The 18,147-nt window shown below is 48.7% G+C and overlaps 2 long non-coding RNA genes across 2 annotated transcripts; one reads left to right on the top strand and one right to left on the bottom strand.

Annotated features, from left to right (window-relative positions):
• The first annotated feature begins 997 nt into the window (after positions 1–997).
• LOC121019621 (uncharacterized) lies at positions 998–8,933 on the top strand. The gene is made up of 2 exons (XR_005785716.1): positions 998–1,803; positions 7,797–8,933. It is a non-coding gene; the product is annotated as an uncharacterized LOC121019621 (long non-coding RNA).
• Positions 8,934–14,099: 5,166 nt separating this feature from the next.
• On the bottom strand, positions 14,100–15,190 carry LOC121019620 (uncharacterized). The gene is made up of 3 exons (XR_005785715.1): positions 14,987–15,190; positions 14,751–14,868; positions 14,100–14,562 (listed from the first exon to the last, which is right to left on the bottom strand). It is a non-coding gene; the product is annotated as an uncharacterized LOC121019620 (long non-coding RNA).
• Positions 15,191–18,147: the final 2,957 nt, after the last annotated feature.

Below are 18,147 nucleotides of genomic sequence, written 5' to 3'. Positions count from 1 at the left end.
CAACATATTCTCTAAAAAAATGGATGGATCCAAATGCATACATGTGATGCAAATGTTAGATGTGTGATATTCTCAGGTTGGGCAAGAAGGGTGTTGACTGCGCATCTCTGGGACCAGGACCTGTACAAGCTTCCAGAAGGCAGTGACACAGCTACGTCGCAGGCAGCCTCCCCCTGCCGAGACAGAAACCAAACAGTACAACAACCTGCCCTGTCTTCCCTTGCCGGGAAACTCCTTTGAGCTGAGGCTCACGTACATACGACAGGATTGGGTAGGAAGTTGGGCTTTCCAGTCCCCAGCAGGATATTTTGCAATTGCAGTGATAATTTCACAACACGGGCATTTCTGGATCATGGACTTATAAGGTAGTGTTTTGATGACACTGAGGCCTCTAGGTCAAGAGAAGATCACTAAGCTTCCATTTTTTGAGGTTCCAGTAATTTTTTTTTTTTTAATGAAAAAAAAACGTGCAAAGAAGATTATAGCCCACCCACAGAGGGCTCAAACTCAGGAACCATGGGATCGTGACCTGAGCCAAAGTCAGATAGTCAACCGACTGAGCCACCCAGGCGCCCCTCTCGGAATGTCTTTACAATGTTTAATTGAGGGGGGGCACCTGGGTGGCTCAGTCAGTTGAGCATCCGACTTCGGCTCAGGTCATGATCTCACAGTTTGTGGGTTCGAGAACCGCGTCAGGCTCTGTGCTGACCGCTTGCTCAGAGCCTGGAGCCTGCTTCAGATTGTGTCTCCTCTCTCTGCCCCTCCCCCACTCATACTTTGTCTCACTCTGTTTCTCAAAAATAAATAATTGTAAAAAAAAATTAAAACAAAACAAAAAAACAATGTTTGATTGAGGGGCACCTGGGTGGCTCAGTCGGTTAAGCACCCATCTTAGGCTCAGGTTATGATCTCATAGTTGATGAGTTAGAGCCCCATATCGGGCTCTGCCCTGACAGCTTGGAACCTGCTTCTGATTCTGTGCCTCCCTCTCTCTCTGCCCTTCCCCCACTGGCACTGCATCTCTTTCTCTCTCTCAAAAATAAACATTAAAAACATTTTTAAAAAGTATTTTATAATTAGCTTTGCCTTCAAGGGGGTATCAGTCCTGTCACCCCCCCCCCCCAACCATCATGATAAAGGTTTATGGTATTTAAATATAGTACATATCTGTTATTGAGAAAAAGAACGAACCATTGGCAAGATCATGGAAGAGTGAGTTCCTGTGTTAATACGATGCTGAATAGATCCCATTGTGACCCAACTCTCCCTACACTCCAGTCTATTAAATTTTAAGGGAGAAATCTGAGACTTTGAGAGGCTAACTTCTCAAGTTCAAAGTGAATTTCCAGGCAATGAACCTCCCATTGAGACACATATTTGTAACTGTGCTTTCTGAGAACAAACCAAGTTCTTTGGCCACCTACAACCTCCCGAGCAGGATGGAAACAGAGAGCAAGCCAGATCCCCAAGGTAGGCTACTGGGGGTGGCCTTGAACTGTGGATGTTGTGCAGTTGTGGTGTGGAATAGTTCCTTGGTTGGTTCACCAATGAGTTTCATTTGCAATATGTTAATGCCAAGTAAGAAGCTTCATAAGGTACAAAGTGCTATACGTTATTTATTCTGATTGTTAAATCTATATAGAGGGTAAGAGGGTATTCATTTTATTCTTTACAATTTTTTTTTTGTATTTAAACATTTTACAATTTAAAACATTGAAAAAAATTTGTTCTGACAATATTTTTAGGGACTCTACTAGGAGGCTGGCTGTGCGCGTACAGTCCCTGACCGTCAAAGGCTTACAGGTTAGTGAAGAGAAAAACCCAGTTGCCTGGAAGGCAACTGCTCTCCCTTCTTTGGCATCCTTTGAGGTTTGGTTTGCATTATCCTGTCCTCACTCCCACCTCCCTGTCTCCTTACCGCCTCCCACCCCACCCCCCTCCCCGCGGCCAAGCTGCCCCGAGTGCTTCGGTCATTCAGCACCTTGCATCGAAACTGTTGTTGAGTCTCCAATGTGCACAAAGTAGTGGGGGGAAAAACGGGACTCCAAAATCTAGGACCTGTGTGACCGGGGCCAGTTATTCGACTTCTCTGAGCTGGTCTCCTCTAAGTGAAATGGGTGGTTTGGGAATTTCAGTGAGATAATGTATGCAAAAGAGCCTGGCACCGTGAGTCAGTATCACCTTCCTTCAGCGCCGGGCTTGTCGTGGTTGGCGTCGGAGGGGCGGACGGAAGATCCCCGTCCCCGAACAGCCATCACCTCCGAGACCCCCTCCGCCCACGGCGCGCGGTTCCCGCGGCCGCACTCACTTCGGCGCGTGGGGGCAGGAAGACCCCGCTCCGCAGGTCTCACGCCCGGGAGCAACCCCGTGGGAGAATCGCTCCCAGGGGAGGCTGCTTGGGCAGCACGGGGTGTGTCTACGGGAAGAGCAGCCCGAGGATAAAAGGGAAGTGTCGGCTCCAGGCGCTGGGAGCGAGAACCACACCGCACGCGGTCTCCGCCGTGGCCCCGAGGGCTCCGCCCGAGGAAGGGAGAGCGGTAGGAGACGCGACCCGCCCAGGGGGTTGGCGCCCCACGGGCCGCGCGGTCACGGCCTGGGTCTCCCGCGCCGGGCCAGCGTGCCCTAAACTGCGTCTCCCAGGGGGCTCCGGGGGTACGCAAAGCCAATCGGAGGGCGGGTGGGCGGGCTCACGGGGGCCTACGTCTCCCAGGGGGCTCTGGGGCACGGCGCCGTGGTCGGGATTGGCCTCCTCTGCCAGACAGGGCATTCTCCATCTGGCCCTAACAGGAGATTATAGAGAGATCTTGCTATTACTGAGAATCTGGGAATCTGGATTCGGCAGAATCCCGCAGCCCCCAGGAATTCTTGTAGCCCCCTCTTAGTTTGTGTCTGGGGTAGGGAACTCCAGCTCTAGAGCTCTCTTTCCATGATACCTGATACCCTGAGTTCGACAGAAGTTGGAGGAGGGCCCTGTGCCCTCTGTACAATTCTCTTGGGTATTGCTGGCAAGGAGGAGCTCATCCGCATACTGGAGAAGGGTGCAGTGTGTGGCCTCCCTTTGAAAGCCAGCGAGGTCTCTGGCCAGTGCCTCCCCAAAGAGGGCAGGTGAGTTTTTTAAACCCTTGTGGGAGGTACCTCCAAGTCATTTGCATCTGACGCCCTGTGTCTGCTTCGGTCCGCTTGAAGGCAAACGAGGGTTGGCTTGGGAAGGGGCGGGGGGGGGGGGAAGCGGAGGCAGAAGAGGACATCCTGTAAGTCTAGGCAGGTAAACCATCTGGCAGAGCCTGGAATCTGGCTGAAGAGGGTGTATGGGTTCGGGACCACTGCGTGCTAGGAGACGGTCACTTTTTGAATTGGGTGGATACCCTCCTCCCAGCTTCTTGACTGGCAAAAGTGGGGTGTTCCAGGTTGATTGGCATTCAGCCAGCATGCCTGCTTCTTTGAGTCTTGTCAGGTGTTCTTGGATGCCTGCCCTTGCCTGTTGTGGGAGGGGGTATTGCCACTGTCTCTGCGGTCGAGCCCCTGGGATTAATTCTACAATGACAGGGGCTGGTGGTGGGCAAGTCGGGGGGGGGGGGGGGCGGGGGTTGTCCTAGGCCCATACAGTGGGGAGGGCAGTCCTGAATTCAGGTGGGCTGCTCGGTTGGGCCTGGGCCCAGGAGAACCTCCATTTTTTAATTCAGTTGGAGGCTGGTGCGTCTTTTGGCCCAAAGGTTATTTGGGCCCCCAGCTTTGAGAGTATATCCTGGCCGAGGAGAGGGATAGGGCACTCAGGTAGGTAGAGGAACTCATGCCATACCGTGTGGCCCCCGAGTTTACATAAAAGTCGTAGTTTGGCCCCCTACTTTTATTTTGACTGTGGGCTCATGGGGGCCGAGAAGAAGTGAGCCTGGTCCCCCTCAATCTGAATCTATTCCTGCCAGGCCTATGAAGTCTTTTTTGCAGGGTTCTTGTGCACATCGGTTGGGTTTCAAGAGCCTTTACCTGGTTGGGACATTTATTCTTTTTTTTTTTTTTTTTTTAATTTTTTTTTTCAACGTTTATTTATTTTGGGGACAGAGAGAGACAGAGCATGAACGGGGAAGGGGCAGAGAGAGAGGGAGACACAGAATGGGAAGCAGGCTCCAGGCTCTGAGCCATCAGCCCAGAGCCCGACGCGGGGCTCGAACTCACGGACCGCGAGATCGTGACCTGGCTGAAGTCGGACGCTTAACCGACTGCGCCACCCAGGCGCCCCAGGGACATTTATTCTTTTAATGTCCTTTTTCTTTGCAGTGGGCACATTGATCCCTTGCTAAGGAGGTTTTGGGCTTCCCCCTTTTGGCAGCTGGACCTTCCCTGTCCTTTTGTTGTGGCTCTCTTGTGCCTCGAGGTCAAACGGGTGTAAGCCTCAAGTAGGCTCTCATAATAATCCCCAGGGGATTCCCCTTGGGCTGGGCAGACTCACGGGCTTCTTAGCCCCTGCTCGGATCCCCCGGAGGAGAGCCTCTTGGTACCGGTGGCTGTGGACCGGCACCTGGAGAGTGCTGTGCCTGGCCGAGGGCGCAATCTGGCCACTGGTCCAAGGGAGAGAAGATCTGCTGGGTCCAGAGGTGGTGGGGAGACCGAAGGTGGCGGAGTATCGGGAACCGGGAGGTTCATATGGTGGGGGCAAGATTGGTTCTTCCTCTGGATCGCCAGTGAGAACTTGTGGAGGTTGGGACTTCTGTTGACCTTCCTTGAGCTACTTTGTCGAGGTGACGAAGACCCTAGCCTGTCCCTGTTTGTTGCAGGTAGATCACACGCAAGGGGGAAGGGTTTGCGCAGTCTCTAACGAGGAGTCGATATATGGGAGCTGATCAGGGTAACCTGGGTCTGTGGCGACAACATGCCAGATGTGGCGGACCGTTGGGACATCTAAGGTTCCCTCTGAGGGCCATCCTACACCAAGTCACATAAGGTCCTTAACTTGCCGGTGGTTATATTAATTCCATAGTCTCCTGAAAACACCTTTTTTTCTGTCCCGACCCCATAATGTTCCTGTGAGACAGAGGTGTAAGGGTGCCCCCTCTAATGAGGAGACCAGTCAGATGCCTGTCTGGCCGTGTCCCGAAGGAACTTGGGTGACACTTAGCTGTAGCAGTCTCAGCTTTGTGACTTACGATCGGAAACTATTCCGATGCCGGCATAGACTGTGTGCTGTTCACCGTGGAATTGCAGATGGGTCCACTCAGACTCCGTGGGCTTTTGGGGACCTTAAGGGTGCCCGCCTGTGGAGCCACAGAATCGAACTCAGCGGGCAAGCCGGACCGAGTCGCACATTCACACTCACGTACACACCAGAGGTTGCTACATTCCCTCCCACAGAATTTCTCCCTGTGAGACCACTGAGGTCTCCGGGGAATGATCAGGTTCCCCTTCCACCACTATGGGTGGGCTGGACAGGACAGAATTGGGTCCCAGGCCTTCTGGTATTCGACCTTGGGTCCAGGGCTTCACCTGCTAAGTCTCCTCGAATCCGGCAGGAATGGCAGAGCAGGCTGGCCCGAGGCTACCGAGCGGGAGACTGCCGGAATCCAGTCAGGGTGCGCCTTCTCCCTTGAGGCTCCTCATTCCGTCACCGCCTCTCCATTTTCCCAAACCGGTGGCAACAGTGGGCCAGCGCGGTTGGGTTTCCCCGTCAGGGAACCAAATGTTACATAACCTGGTCTGGATCACCAGCGGAAGAACCAAGCGGCACGTGGAGATCTTGGAAGGCGGGAGGTTTATGTTACACCGGCAGGCTCAGAGATCATTCTCCCGAGCATCAGCAGCGGGGACAATTTACAGTCTGTTGGAGCGGGGCAAGCGGGGTGGGAAGAAGAACCCAGAAGGAGAGTCTTCGGGCAAGGTCTAGAATTCCCGTGAGTCCTATCGGCCGTCTAGTAGCAGATTTTCCCCTATCAGTGTGAGGGGCACTTTCTTACTCAAATCCTCGTCAACCTTGTGGAACATTCCCTTGCCTGCCACACTTGGCAATTAGTTAGAAGCCATAAACAACCTAATGCCTATCACCAGACCACTGGCCGAGTAAATTTCGGTGAATCTGCTCCATGGACTGCGCTGCATCTGTTGGAAATGTGCCGTGGTTTTCCATGTGCTCATGTGCAGAGATGGTCACTACAGAACTTGACTAAAAGCGTGTTTATGGTACAATATGGCACTATAATCCCACGTTTGTAAAAAGTATGAAAAATATTTTCAAAATTCCAGTATCTGAAGGGAGACAAGAAATAACATGGCACCTGTAGAAAGTAGAATTAGAGACAGGGGCTGTGGTTTTCACTCTGTGCTCCATACATTTTTGTGGTTTTCAATGAACATTTAAACTTTTTGTGACACTTGAAACATAGTCCGTAAATATATTCAACATGGGGCTTGAACTCATGACCCTGAGATCGAGAGTTGCATGCTCTTAGGACTGGGCCAGCCAGGTGCCCCTGCTCATTATTCTTTATAACAAAAACTTAAGTAAAACCTCATTAACTGGAACACTTTTTTTTTCATTGCAGTGCAGAGGAGTAGGAAAATGATTTTTAAAATGCAGACTGTGCCCACAGAGAAACACATATGTGAGATTTTCAAATAATATGTGAGGTTTGCCAATACTGGAGAAACAGAACAGACCTGCCTCTGAAGTTAAACGCACGGCACAAACCTACCTCTAAACTTAAACACACATACACGCACACACGCACACACATGCTGCAGGCATCAAGTTAATGCAGATACAGACTTAAGGTCTCAAGCCTTGACTCCCTTGATGTCACACAACAGAAGCCACAATTTAAAAAAATTTGAGCTGAAATGACGGTAAGGCCACTTGCCCAGGAAGGTCTTAGTGTTTGCACAAGAGCCTTCACACAGGGCGTGACCTAGCTGTGCATCCCCAAGCTCACGTGGCACTTCTGCTTCCTGGATGGGGTGCCCTCGCACGTGGTCTCTGGGGCTGGCGGTAGAAGCACAGTGGACACCCCCCTCCCACCCCCCACCCCAAGGACCATCTGCAGAAGACAGCAGTTAGAAACAGTTCTTAATGCTGCAGGCAGTAGTTAGGAGAAAACAACCTTGTAAGTCAAAGCTAAAATCAGACATCAAAGACCACACAGAACATTTTCCAAGATCGATCTAGTGGTGGCAGGAGGGTATCAAAACACCAAAAATCATAGCTTTGGAACTGCCACAGGTGACACTTAACGGTTGAAGCTAACGTATATTAGCACTAAATTTATGCGTGATGTAAGAATCCTGTGAGTGCCTCATATGCCTTCATAGCACAGGCTCCAGGGCCAGACTGCCTCAGTGAGAATACAGTGCCTTCCGTTAACCAGTTGTGTGGCCCTGGCTGAGTGATGTACCTACCCACTTATTCAGCCTTGAAAAAGAAGGAAATTCTGATACATGCTATAGCATGGATAAATCTAGAAAGCGTTATGCTAAATGAAGTAAGCCAGACACAAAAGAGCAGATGTATGATTGTACCTCTATGATGTACCTAGAATATTCAAGTTCGTAGAGACAGAAAGTAGAGTAGTCATGATCAGGGCCTGGGAGGGGAGGGGAGTGGAGAGTTATTTAGTGCTTAGACTTTCCGTCCAGGATGATGAAAAAGTTCTGGAGACGAGTGCTGGTGATGGTTGTACAATAATGTGAACGTACTTCATGCCACCGAATTGTACACTTAACAGTAGTTAAAATGGTAAATTTTAGGTTCCATTTTACCACCCCAAAAGCCTAAAAAATGCACATACCCGTTGATTCAGTTATTCTATTTCTAGGACTATCCTAAAGAAATGGCTGGATGTATGCAAAGTCGCACTACAAGATGTCCCTCACAGAATTGTTCATGAAACCAAGAAGTGAAAACAACCTAAATGTCTACCAGTAGAAGAGATAGTAAGTACAAGTGTGGTATGCCCATCCTGTGGCATACTGTGCATCTGATGAGAGTACGCAAGGCCTGTGCATCTTGATCCACGCGCACTGTTGTTATTTTAAAAAACTGGGAAAATGTGTATCGCGTCACACGTACACATAACAAATACATATACATGCGTAAACACGTCAGGAAATGGGTAGGATGTACAGCCAGCTGTTACCTATAAAAAGGAGAAAAAGTGAAATGAGGGGGTGATGGAAAAGTTTCCCCATTTTCTTTGTATACATCTATATTCTTTGAATCTTGTACAATGACTGTTTATTTATGTACTACTGTGGTTCTGGTTATCTATTGTTGCATAACCAACACCCCAGAAGTTAGTGGTGTAAAAACAGCCTTTCTCCTCTCACAATTTTGTGGTCAGGGTTTTGAGCAGGGCACAACAGGGACAACTCATGTCTGCTCCGTGACTGGAGCTTCAGCTGGGGTGGCTCCCATGTCCAGAGATTGCTGGAAAGGAATGGGATACTTGACTGGGGTTATGTGTCTGTGGCTTCAGTACTGGCTGTCTGCTGGTGACTCCTTGGTTCTTGCCCCCCTTGTGTCTGCTGGGACTGGAATATCCAAGTGACTTCTTCACCTGCGTGTGGCGTGCCTGCGCTGGGCTGTCTGGAACAGGTAGATTGCTGCACGTCCGTCTCTGTCCGTGTGCATAGCTTGGGCTTCCTCATGGCATGGCGGTCTCAAGATAATCAGCCTTCTTAAATGGCGGCTGGTGTTCTCAGAGGTAGCATTCCAGGAAGCCCCAGGTGGTGGCTTCAAGACTTCTTAGGTAGGCCCAGAAGGTCATGTCCACTTCATTCTGTTGCCGAAGCTTGTCACCAAGGCCAGTCTAGGCACCCCTTGTCAATAAGTAATAAGGAATTTGCAGCCATTTTTAACCTACCACACTTAACGTAATGTTAAAAGACTTTCAACAGGAAATTCAACCTGACCCATGACTTATAGTGACCTTCATTAAAGCAGAGCACACCCACCTCTTTCGTTTCTTTTACCAGTCACTGCAAACGGAGTCTCTTTGGAAATCCTCTACTGGGCCTGTTGCTTCCTTCCAAGTTTCTTATGCCATTCCTCAAATTAATGTCCAGGCCAGTGGTTTTCATCTCTGGCAGCACAGTAGAGTCATCTGGAGAGCTTTAAAAAATCTTGATGCCCGGACCAAATACATCAGAACCTCCAGGGGGTGGCACCCAGGTTCTGTGGTCTGAAAGTTTGTGTCTTCTCAAAATTCCTATGTTGAAATCCTAATGCCTGGTGTGATGGGATTAGACGGTGGGACCTTTGGAGTTTCTTGGGTCATGAGGGTGGATCCCTCATTAATGGGATTAAACCTCTTATAAGAGAGACCCCACAGAGCTCCCAAGCCCCCTCTAGCCTGTGAGTACCAAAGGTCAGCAGTCTGCAACCCAGAAGAGGGCACTCCCCTGACCATACCGGCACCCTGATCTGCTACTTCCAGCCTCCAGAACTATGGCAAATAATTTCGGGGGGGGGTGCCTGGCCGTTTCAGTCAGTGCAGCATGGAGACTCTTGATCTTGGGGTTATGAGTCTGAGCCCCACATTAGGCATCGAGATTATTTAAAATAAAATCTTTTTTAAAAAAGAAAGAAATTTCTGTTGTTTATAACCCACCCAGGCTGTAATATTTTGTTATAGCAGCCCAAATGGACTAAGACAGCAGGTCTCAGAAGTTTTTAATTTTTTTTAATGCTTATTTATTTTTGAGAGAGAGCGCGCATGTGCGCACAAGCGCCAGCGAGCAAGCGGGGGAGGGGCAGAGAGAGAGGGAGACACAGAATCCGAAGCAGGCTCCAGGCTCTGAGCTGTCAGCACAGAGCGTGACGCAGGGCTCGAACTCACGAACTGAGATCATGACCTGAACCAAAGTGGGAGGCTTAACTGACTGATACCCAGGCGCCCCCTCAGGTGTTAGAAGTTTTTACAGCTCTGCAGATGAATCCATTGTTTACAAGAATCGGAACCACTGGTCTAGACTGTGAGTAACTGACCCGGCACCAGCGGTTTCAGAAGCGGCTGCTTAGCACTTGTCAGCCAGCAGTCCTCGTTGGCAAAGCGATGGGTTGGCTGTACGCACCTGGCCATGGAATTGCGAGAAGCTTTGGCTGATAGTGAGCCTGCGTCCTCCCTTTCCAGGGCTGAGCGCTGTGCGCCACGGAGCCCCGCTCAAGCTCTGCATCTTTCACCCTCTGGCCACAGCCAGCTCCGAGGATGAAACGTCTTGGTGAGCGGCTTCTGTCTGTGCTGGGTCTGATGCCTACTCTCTAAGTCCTCTGCCCAGGGACCTTGTTGAACAAAACCGTTGTAAGGACAGAAAGCACGGCACTTTCTGAAATAGCTTCAGTCCCACAAGCTGCCTGCTTGCTTCCCAGGGGAAGCTCTACGCTGTTGGAGCTGCCTGATGGAACTTCAGAGGGAACTTGCAGACCCTGAGTTTCGAGGAGGAGACAGAGGGGAGCCTTTGAGAAGTACAAGTCTCATGTGAATGGCTCGTCTGTCTGCCAGCAGGGTCTCGAGGAAAAAAAATACAAAGGCCTGAGGGGTACTCCCAGCATCGCAGAGCAGGCGGGGTGGACAGGAAGCCGTGCCAGGGCCAGGACCCCGGGTCCCCACCTCTCGTGTTCCCTGCCGCCCTCCCCGCAGCAGAACCTACAGCTTTCTTTCTTCCCTTTGTTGTTGGAAGAGACTTCTTCTTGTGGCTGGAGCACACACCCTGCTTCAAACCAACAGCCAGATTGGCTGGAATAACCTTGGGAGATAGATAGATTTTTAATAACACAGAACATAAATACCGATGTCACCATCCCCCATAATTAACAAACGTGATGTCTGCTTGCTTGATTTTGTTATTTCTATTTTGTGAGAAGGCACCTCCGGACTGTTCTCGTGTTGAGAGCCTACATGTGGTGCCCTGAGGCAGCCAGACTACTTCCGTGGGCTTCTCGAGCTCATTCCTCTAGTCAACCAGGTTGGCTGGGGGCCCTCTAGCATTTGGACAACCCTGAGAGAAACCTTGAAGAGGAGGACTCCATCCTGCCCAGGGGGAACTATATTGTCCCAGGAGACAAGGCAGTGGAAGCGTGCCCCATCCCCGAGCACACGGCGAGGGGCCACTGGTTCCTTCCTGCTGGCCTCCGCTCTCCCTGCCCCCCAGGAAAGGGCCCCCATTTGGGAGAGATGAAAAGAGTTTGTACAGAATGCAAAGTAGGCATGGACAGGCCTCTCGGGGGCCATTTGGTAAGGTCTCACCTTCATGAAAGGTCTCACCTTTTTAAGTTCTTTCCACCAAAACACCTAGTTGTGTGCTTGTGTTGGCTGTTAAAGATGCTAGATGCAAGCACGTAAACTATACCACACTTTTTATAATATTTAATTTTCTAGGAGCCTTAAAAAATGCGGGGGGATAGGCTTTGCTAGACCTCTAAGAAGTCCTGTCTGACCAACTGGAAAAGACAGGTTGGACCTGTCTCATTCTGGGGATAGAAAAATCCCCCATCTGAGTTGTTCAAACACCCAGACTTGGGGGCTGACGGAACTGATCCTAAGTGCTGAGGAGAGGCCAAGAGCTGAGCTCCCCTTTCCACATTGTTCTCCATCCTCACCGGGCACTTGGGGAGAGGAAACATGGAGCTGGGCCTGGAAGCTTAAGTCTGAGCTGTGGGTGTTTCTGAGATTATTCTGCCCAGATCACTAGGCTAGGAGAGAGAGAGGATTTCAGGACAAGTACTCATTTCAGAATTAAAGACCACAGAGTTTCCAGGAGGGTCCTTTGGACCTTTCTTGAGGAATGTGAAGGTGTCTGCAGGTGCAGGAGGGCCAGGTGTACTGTCTCTTGCCACTCCCCTCCCATGTTGTGAGCCCCTTGGCCTAGTCACCAGTCTCTTCCCCGATTTCCTTGATTTTAGCCTAGACCACACACTGTGAAAGAATCCCTGCAGATTCTGGAAGGTCACAATCGAAAAAATCTTAATGTGGTCCCTGCAGGTTTTTTTCTGCTTTCTAGAAGATAAACAGCTATGGCCTCTTTGGGAAGACAACTCTGGAGTAAGGGATGAGGCCTCTCCAAGGCCCTTTGGCCTCCTGTTCTCACTGCTACCTTTAATACCTAGGGAGCTGTTGACAGTTGCTATATAAAGTCCCTAGAATGTTTTTGTTTGCTTGCTTTTACAACCTTTTAACAAGGGAAGAAGAAGTAAAAAAAAAAAAAAACCCATAGGGAGGCAGAATGGGAAGCCACTCAAACTCCTCTATCTCACTTCCCCTTCACATAAGCACAAGGGTGCCTCCAAAGATCCAAAAATACTTGAGAGGTCCAAGAGTACATTTGTGTCCTACAAATAGAACCCTTCTTGTCTAGGGCTTTGGGGACACTTAACAAGCCTTTTCTATAGGAAAACCTATATGAACTTTTCAAAGCAGAGTAGAATGAACCTCATGTTCTAATCAATGCAGAAAAAAATCTGGGGGGGGCGGGTTGCTGAGAGAGAGAGTGCACACACGAGCAGGGGCAGGGCAGAGAGAGAGAGAAGGAGAGAGAGAGAATCCCAGGCAGGCTCCACACTGACAGTGCAGACCCTGACATGGGGCTAGATCTCACAAACCTTGAGATCATGACCTGAGCCAAAATCAAGACTCAGATGCTTCCCCAATTGAGCCACCCAGGCGCCCCCTGAAATTTGTTTTAAAAGGAAAATTTTCTTGACCAGTTGACCAACTCTTGGCTTAAAGGGGAAGTAAAATAAAAACTGCAGTGACAAGCTATTTTGAAATGATCAACAGAGAATGTTGTATATAAAAATTATGGGAAATAAAGCTGTACTTTGAGGAAAACTCATAGCCTTAAGTGCTTTTATCATTAAACAGAGATTAGAAATAAAATGCACTGATATTTATTGTTCTCTACCCTGTAAGACCCAGTCATGTGTGTGATGTTGATGTAGGTATATCAGGAGAGCAGAAGAGGACACAGGTCAGAGCAGGATTATATAACTAAGCCTCCCAGCTAAGGTCAACTGTGTTTGGTGCTAAATATAAGTTCTAAACAAAGTACCCTGGGAGCCCAGAAGAAAGTTATTCTCCCTTGCGGTGAGAGCCAGAGTCAGCTGTTCAGGGCCTGTGTCACAAAGGTCTTTAAAGCTTTGTTGAGGAGTCTGTGCTTTATTACCAGGACAATGTGTGTGTATGTGTGTGTAAAGACTTTTATTTTTGTTGCTGCTCTTTTGTTTTGTTTTTCTCTTTCATAATAGTTTCCCAGATGTGGAACTGCTTGATTAAAGAAAAACAGGGGCACCTGGGGTGCTCAGTTGGTTAGGCATCCGATTCTTGATTTTGGCTCAGGTCATGATCCAACAGTGTGGGAGTTTGAGACCTGCATCTGGCTCTGTGCTGACGTAGCCAAGCCTGTGTGGGATTCTTTCTCTCTCCCTCCCTCTCTGCCTTTCCCCCACTCACAAGCTCTTGCTGTCTCTCTCAAAATAAATAAATAATAAATAAAGAGAAAAAACAGGGCGCCTGGGTGACTCAGTCAGTTAAGTATCTGACTTTGGCTCAGGTCATGATCTTGAAGTTCATGGGTTCAAGCCCTGCATCAGGCTCCACCCTGGCAGTGTGGAGCCTGCTTGGGACTCTCTCTCCCTCCCTCTCTCTGCCCCTCTCCACTCGCTCAGTCTCTCAAAAATAAATAAACTTTATTTTTTTTTTTAATTTTTTTTTCAACGTTTATTTATTTTTGGGACAGAGAGAGACAGAGCACGAACGGGGGAGGGGCAGAGAGAGAGGGAGACACAGAATCGGAAACAGGCTCCAGGCTCTGAGCCATCAGCCCAGAGCCCGACGCGGGGCTCGAACTCACGGACCGCGAGATCGTGACCTGGCTGAAGTCGGACGCTTAACCGACTGCGCCACCCAGGCGCCCCAGAAAATAAATAAACTTTAAAAAAAAATGAAGAGAAATATTTTAAGCTTCTTTAAGTTTATTTATTTATTTTGAGAGAGAAAGAGAGCATGAGTGGGGGAGAGGCAGAGAGAGAGGGAGTGGGAGAATCCCACGCATGCTCCACGCTTAGCATGGAGCCTGACTCAGGGCTCCATATCACGACCGCAAGACCATGACCTGAGCTGATATCAGACACTTAACCGATGGAGCCACCCAGGCACCCCCACATTTTAATATTCTTAAAACACAGTCACACTGCTTTCCATAAGATGTAGCGCATTCACGGGATCTCTCCTCTGATGGGAGATGTTAGCGTTTACAAAAGTCTGAACGAAGGGAGCTTTGCCCACAACCAAGGCACCGGTGAGGTTCTTTTCCTGAATGAGTCCCCTGGTGCTCAGAGAATCTAATGTTGAGAGGTTCTTCCTGGTTGGAGTTCTCAGGGCTTTCTTCCTACAGAGTGGTTGGATGCTCTATAAGTTCTGCTAAGTCTTAGGATTTCCACATCGGTTTTCTAAAGGTTTTTAGTCTTTTTTGTAAAGTAGACCCTTGGAGAGCATTCCCCCCTAAAGTTACAGTGAGTGGATGCAGAGTTTCCAGGTTTTTTCTGCTTTGAAGAAGCTTCTTTATCTTCTCTCCTGATCTTAAAACCTGAGAGAAGAAATGAAAGTTGAAAATGTCACCCTGTCCCCAGGGGGAAAGAAAGTGAGGGCGAGAAAAGGGGTTTATTAAACCAGTAATGGGATGACAGAAAGTCCCAAGTACATCTCAAAGCTTTTTATATCAATTGAGTCCGAAGTTTTCTTTTCTTTCTCCCCTTGTATGCAGTGAACACTCACCTCATCTTGAAGCCAAATCCTTGTCTCATTTCTTTGAAATTCTGCAGTCCCTTCACCCGTGGCTCTTCTCTGTGCTCCATGGGAAGCCCAGGCCAGGCTTTGGTACTGGATATCCTGACTACAAAAAAGACAGGAAACATGAGAGTTTGGCTCACGACTGATTGGGAGGGTGATTTCAGGACGATCTCTAGGGCAGATGGCCTCTCTGTATCCATTTCCTCTTAGGATCATTTCACCTGAAGCCTCTGTCAGCAGTATTTCAATATTAAAACAAAACCAAAACGAGGGAAACTCCTTTTGTGTTCAAGGCTGTTGTCCTCCAATCTGTGAACAAGGAGTGAATTAGTTCTGTGTTAAAATCGATGCACTAGGGTGCCTGGGTGGCTCGGTTGGTTAAGTGGCAGACTATTGATTTTGGCTCGGGATGTTATCTCATGATACGTGGGATCGAGCCCTGTGTCTGGCTCTGTGCTGACAGCGCAGGGCCTGCTCGGGATTCTCTCCCTCTGCCCCTCTCCTACTCTCTCTCTCTCTCTCTCTCTCTCTCTCAAAATAAATAAATTTTAAAAATTCAGTGTACTAAATTTTTAGTTTTACGTTATCTTTTGAATATTTTGATAAGAGAATTATTGAAGTTAGGACTGAAGTGTGACGTCAGTCTTCCTAAAATTCTGACTGTGTCAAACCTGAGAAACATTTTCTTACTGAGTTCAGGAGAAGAGAGAAAAAGCGGTAAAAGCAGGAATTTGGGAACTGAGTCCTGGATTCATTTCAGTTCAGAGATTTTCAAATAAAAATCGATATGTGAGCTGGGTTGGCTGGTGACTGGCAAATGCCGTCTTTACACGTTTCTTTTGGCTGAAGCCCAGAAGTGGGTTATCTTGAAGTTCACTAAAACAACTCTCTAGGGGCGCCTGGGTGGCGCAGTCGGTTAAGCGTCCGACTTCAGCCAGGTCACGATCTCGCGGTCCGTGAGTTGGAGCCCCGCGTCGGGCTCTGGGCTGATGGCTCAGAGCCTGGAGCCTGTTTCCGATTCTGTGTCTCCCTCTCTCTCTGCCCCTCCCCCGTTCGTGCTCTGTCTCTCTCTGTCCCAAAAATAAATAAATGTTGTAAAACAACTCTCTAACCGTGTTTCTGGCAGTCCAGAGACAGCTGGTGAAATCGTGCCCAGCTCAGTTCCTTGCTCTATCCTAGCACTCTTTCCCTCGCTGAGAGCCGCCTCTTCTGTGCCCCCTCCTCCCCCCCCCCCCCCCCCCCCCCCCACAAAGTTTATTGCTCTGCAATAAAATGTGGGCTGGTAAGTAGTCATTTATGATCCACATGGAGGAGAATGTTTAAATATTAACGTTCCCAAACAATATTAGCAAGTTAATGTTAATCTGAGGAAAAATGTAAATTCTAGAACACTTTACCAAAATATAGGAAGTGGAGCAAAATGCCTTATTTTATACTTCCATGAAGAGAAGCAACACATTTCAGATTAACAAAAAAAGAAAATGCTTTTCAAATGAAATGCCGTTTAAAGTCACCGTTTTGTTTATGATTGGACTGCAAAGCTACGACTAAGATCAAAGAGTGATTTGGTATACGTAAAAGTGCACCTGATCCATCGATCACAGAAAGCTGTGGTCTAGTCAAGTGGGACGAAACCAAAGCCAGGATGAGTGGCAGACGGCAAGCAAAGGCTTAGGGTGGCAGAGGCCTGGAGGCCAGGGCACCCTCGGGCCAGAGGCAGGGCAAGAAGCAGTTCAGACTGCTAAGAGCTGCTTGTCTGTCGGCTCCCTCACCAACAAGCACAGACCGGAAAGTCTTAACACTGTGTGTTTCATCGTTTACCGGTTTGCAGACCACACACACAGACAGCTGCCCCACTTGAGTGCAAGGGAATCTAGAAGGCCTAGGGAAGGTCTGAAAGCAGCTCCAGAGACAGAATCTAGTGCCCATGAGAGCTAAGGCCAGGATTAGTAGGGGCTCTTTATCTGAGATTCAAATGTGTTTTCTCTGTAATAGTCAGGGAGCCCCCTATCACTGAGGACAAGAAAACAGAAGCAAGTAAAATGGTTACTGGAGGGCATACTTACTTCCCTTAACTTACTTTTCACCGAAGACCTAAACTAGTGGTTCTTAATCTTTTTGGTGGTTTTGAGAACTTGATGGAAGCCATGGATTTGCTTCCTAGAACATACACATATACATGCAGTATTGTATAAAGTAACAGAAACTTCAGAAGATCTCCAAATCCATCAGTGGGACCCTCTAGAACTGTGATGGCCAAAACAGTAGCCACTAGGTGGCACTGAGCAACCCGAGCTGCGTTTCAGCATCCCCGCAAGTTATACTGGACAGTGCTGCTCTATAATTCCATGGGCTCTAGGTTAAGAACTCCTGCCCCAAATGACCCCCCGTAGATCTACTGGCCTGTAACCCCACTCCTAGTAACACACCAGCTATTTTCTATGTTTGAATATAGATAGGCCTCAAAAAAACGGAGGAAGAATACTAACAGTAATTTTGAATAACAGTCCATCTTGCTTCAAGTCCCCATTAATAACCTAAACCTAGCAGATGATTCATTCTTCCCATCTCCAGGTATGTGTAGTTTCGCAAACATTCTCATGCCCCCACATCCTGCAATAAAAATCCAAGTGGCTTTTCTGTGACATAGGGTGAGACTTCGGGAGTTTACTGTGCATTACTAACATTCACTGAGTTCGTACTAATTGCCAGGTACCGTTCTAAGCATCCTACACGTTAGCTCATTTAATCCTCACCAAATATAAAGTGAAGATAGTCTTATCCCCTCAAAACAGATGAGGGAACTGAAGTTTGGGGGTCAGATTGAGTAACCTTGTCTGAGATGACGTAGTAAATGCCAGCGAAGTGACTTTTAGGTTACAATCTGTAGTCTCCTGAAATATGTCGAAAACAGGAGAATGGCCTTAGAGGACTCTGAGGTCACGTGTCTCAGCAAGGGTTTCTGAGATGGACCTATACCGGCCTGTGTGCTGAGGCTGCTGAGGTCACATTTGCCACAAAGCGGTGGAGCCCTTTCCCTCTAGTGGAACAAGAAAAAACCGAAATACTCAGGACTCTCTCCAACCAGTCGTCCAAAGCCGGCCTCTCTGTCCCCACTTCACCCTTTTTACTATTATGGCAGCCTGAACTTTAGCGACAGACTAGCTGCGTGACCCTGGACAAGGGTGTTCGCTGACACGCGGTGCCGTTGTTACAGGGGGATGTAACAGCATCTACGTCCTACAGTTTTGAGTGCTGTTAGGGTCCAGCTCTATTAGGCAAGCGCTCGATAAAAGGTTACTGGTTGTCACGATTCACTCCTGCGACACTCTCCGGAGCCCACGGGCCCGAATGTCGCTAGAGGGAAGGGAGGAGCTGAGCC

This window comes from Herpailurus yagouaroundi, unplaced genomic scaffold (genome assembly GCF_014898765.1).
Source record: "Herpailurus yagouaroundi ecotype Mexico unplaced genomic scaffold, PumYag 222, whole genome shotgun sequence".
In the NCBI taxonomy this organism is placed as follows: domain Eukaryota; kingdom Metazoa; phylum Chordata; class Mammalia; order Carnivora; family Felidae; genus Herpailurus; species Herpailurus yagouaroundi.
This window is presented reverse-complemented; position numbering and strand designations above follow the sequence as displayed.